At 47.7% G+C, this 3,940-nt stretch overlaps 1 long non-coding RNA gene across 1 annotated transcript; it reads left to right on the forward strand.

Moving 5' to 3' along the window:
- Window positions 1–707: 707 nt before the first annotated feature.
- On the forward strand, window positions 708–3,664 carry Gm11426 (predicted gene 11426). The gene is made up of 3 exons (NR_033582.1): window positions 708–840; window positions 931–1,056; window positions 1,704–3,664. It is a non-coding gene; the product is annotated as a predicted gene 11426 (long non-coding RNA).
- The last annotated feature ends 276 nt before the right edge of the window (window positions 3,665–3,940 follow it).

Here is a 3,940-nt window from a genome sequence, read left to right on the forward strand (position 1 = left end):
GCAGCTGGCAGGAAGACAAGTGTATTCTAGTTTCTTTCTGGACACCTTTTGGAAGCTGTGCACACTATTTCTTCCTCTGTTGCTTATCCAGAGTTTAGTCTTACAGATGTAGCTAGCTGCAAGGGAAGCTGACAAACACTATCCTTGTTTTGGGTAGTTATGAGCAGGGTTCTTACAAAGGAGAAAGGATGGTAGTCCTCTGATTCTTGCTGTCCCCAAGTCTCCCCAGCCTCATTTCACTCAGGAGACTGAGGAGCGCCTCCCCCATTTTTGTTGAGTGACCCAGAAATTGGTCATCCTTGCTGGTGGACAATGCACTGAGCTTCTCCTCACCTGAATGTAGTTCTCCTATGTAGAGTGTTTCCTTCATTGCTCACCGCTGTGGCCCTCTCTGTCCCACCCTGTTATCACTAACAGCTGCCATGCTCTTCTCTCCCCTCACTTTTTAAAGGTGAAGGTAAACCTAGAACAAACAAAATTCCACAGAAGTACCACTGTAGCAATTACTCCTCTTGTTGCTGGGACCAAATACCTGACAAGAAGCAACTTAAGGGAGAAGGGTTTAATCCTGGGCCACCTTGATGTTGTGGATTGCCCTGGTGCTGCTTGTATTTTGATGCTAATTCTGCTTCCTCACTAGTGGCTGCCCCTACAAGGAGTAGATCACAAACCCAGGTGATCCCATGTGAACTTTCTCCCCATTTTAACAGGTCAACAAAGACAGCAGAAGCCAATCGCTGGGCAAAGGATAAAGTAGGATTCTGGGTCCCAGGAGGAGGAAGAGGAGAGAGAGAAGAGGAGTCACTTGACGATGTGGAGTGGATAGGAAGCGACAGACATGTAGGTCTCAGGGGCAGAGACTAAGGGGGATGGGGCAGGATATTTTTTGCTCAGCAGTTGTGTTATCTGGCTTGTTTTAAAAATATGAAGGCTGTCTGGTGTTTTCCATCCATGGCGACTCAAGTGGGCAGGAGAATGCACAGCCGTGGAGCGGTCATTGGAGGTTTGGCGGAGCTAGCTGTGGGAAGTGAATGAGATGGCCGTTGCCGGCATTCGGTAAGGAGCAAGCGTGCGTTTTAAAGTTACATGCAACAGTTTGAGGGTACCATCCTTCATGGCAGGGACAGCATGGTAGTGAGGGCATCTCTAGCTGGGGCAGCCAGGCTCAAAGCTCGACCAAACAGAAAGCAGAGACATGGTCAGGAAGTGGGGCCAGACTCTAGAACCTCAAGGTCCACCCACAGCGACCCACTTCCTCCATCAAGACTCCAGCTCCTAAACTTTCACAACCTTCTAAAATAGTGTCACCAGTTGGGGACCAAGTGTTCAGATACATGAGCCTATGGGAACATTTCACATTCAAAACTACACGACCACTTTCCAGGGAGTCTCCCTGTCCCCCAAGCGAGGACCAGATAGCATGGCTTTGATCAGACTGTGCTCACTGGACAGCTCTTCCTGAGCTGCTACTGGGTACTGTGCTAGGCACCGGGGACACACACATGTGAAGCTGACCCTACCCTTGGCAGCTCATAGTCTAGCCCTACCACATAGTTGGAAATCCAAGTCACTTAGCAACAGGTGTCTCTGTGTTTTATAAGATTTAGAATTATGTTACTCTGACACTGTGACATGAAGATATTAATAAAGTCTCACTTTATATGCAAAGTATGAAACAACCTGTATTGTTTGCATTTTCCTAGGGATGAAGAACGTTGAAGCTGTCGGGCCCAGTGAATTGTAAACTGTGTTCGCAGCCTTGCTGTGCAGCAGGGTGACTTCAGCTCATCAACAGAAACACCGACCCACCTGTGCCAGGATTTGTCTTCAATTATGCAAGTGTCTGCATTGTACAAGGCCTGCTGGGGCACTGCCTCACACACCATGCCCCAGATCTGGGAGTCAGAGCTCTGCCCCTGGTATCAGAGTTAGCTTGTGGTTCCTAGCTCCAGCACTGTGTGATCTTGGGCAAAGTGTGAAGCTGCTCTGTGCCTCAGTTTCCATGTATGTACAGCCAGGATGACCATGCCAGAGGGCCTAGTGAGATGGTTTGCATGCAAGAGCGCTTGCTGCATAGGCCTTAGGACCTGAACTTGGATACTCAGGACTCATGTCAATAAACCAAACTTGGCAGTACGAATCTGTAATCCCAGCTCTGGAGAGCCAGAGACAGGAAAATCTTGGGGTTCACTGGCTAGTAAGTCTCTCTGAGTTAGAGAGTTCCAGATTTAGAGAGAAATCCTGCCTCAGAAAGTAGAGAATGATAAAGGAAGACAACTGACATTGACCTCTGACATCCATGTGCACACACAAACATGTACTTAACACATAAATTAACCTGGAACTCTGCCCTAGGGAAGTCCCTCCCCACCGAGAATCCATGGAGGCTTTCCTAGGGGCAGAGGTCCTGCCATTCATCTGCTCCGCAGAGCAGAGCGCCAGTGAGCCAGAGAGGCAGCAGACCAGGCAGGTGGTTAGCGAGCACACACACAACACAGCAGAAGAATCAGGCCAGCAGCTCCAGACAAAGCAGGGCAAGGGGCAGCCAGGGCCACTTTCACATGTTCGACGGTCTCTGGCCAGAGGTAGTGGGGGCTCTCTCTTTCCTGTTTTTGCCTTATGTCAGCTTTTGCAGGCCCAGTGAAGCCTGTGGATTCCCTCTCAGAATCCTGCCTTTTAAAAGACCAGAGCACAATGTATACAGTTGCAAGGGAAGCCATTTCCTCATCCCAGTAGGGTTTTAAAAGAAAAATGCACATTTTAGTCACATGCATGCCTTTCAAGGGTGGGATCTAATTTCAGAAAACAGTGAGGAGTTAAAGTTGTTTCTTAGGATATTTAAACCTCTGGAGTAAGGCAGGGTAACACCAGTGATTTCTATTACTGATAAGCCCGGCTTCTGGCAATTCTATTGTAGCTGGTCACCCACATCTACAACGAAATCCTCAATTTCACTGCAAGCTTAGTGGAGATGGAGACACACTCCTTCCTGGCCAAGTTCACGGGCTCCCTGAGTTCCTCCCACGTTCGCCCTGGGTTTCTAGGATGCCAGGGAGAAATCCTTCCCCTACACAGAGCTCCAGTTTTGTTCTCAACCAGCAGTTAAGAACATCAGGGTTGGTGGCACAGGCCTATAATCCCAGTTTCTCAGGAGGCTGAGGAGGAGGATTGCACATTCAAGGACAGCCTGGGATACAGAAAGAGTTCAAGGATAACCTGTGTAACTGGGTGAAGCCTTATCTCAAAGGGAAAAGGAAAAAAAAGGCTGGGGGATGTTGCCAGTGCTTTGTGTTTGTCTAGCGCAGCGATTCTCAACCTTTCTAATGCTGAGACCCTTATACGTTGCTCATGGCGAGCTGAATGCTCCCCAACCATAAAATTTAATACAGTTCCTCATGTTGCAAGGAACCCCCAACCATAAAATGTATTTTCGTTGCTACTTCATAACTGTAATTTTTGCCACTGTTACAAATTAAAATGTAAATATTTTTGGAGGTAAAGGTTCGCCAAAGGGGTTTTGACCCACAGGTTGAGAACCACAGATCTAGAATCTAAAGGACTCCAGCTTTCTTCCCTGGTGTTTTAATTAATTAATTATAATGTGTATAGTATTACACTTACTGGTATAATATTAGTAAGATAAAGTGATAGCATGCTTGTTTAACATGACTGAGACCCTAGGTTCAACACCCAGTACTGAAAAGAAAACTGTATCAAAGCCAGATTTCCCTTACTTCTCCACCCTCCGTGCCTCAGTTTCTCCACAACTATGGGCACAGAATGTGTTTAGGCAAAGCGGCGAGAACAGAGCTTGCCTCACACCTGTGCTCAGTTTCTCTGGGCAAGCTGCCTCCACGGTGAGTCTCAGCCCCCAGATAGCATGGGGTGCGGAAGCTCCAGACTTGGTGTTATTTACTAACTGCCTTCATGTTAATAAGCA

This window comes from Mus musculus, chromosome 11 (genome assembly GCF_000001635.26).
Source record: "Mus musculus strain C57BL/6J chromosome 11, GRCm38.p6 C57BL/6J".
Lineage (NCBI taxonomy): Eukaryota > Metazoa > Chordata > Mammalia > Rodentia > Muridae > Mus > Mus musculus.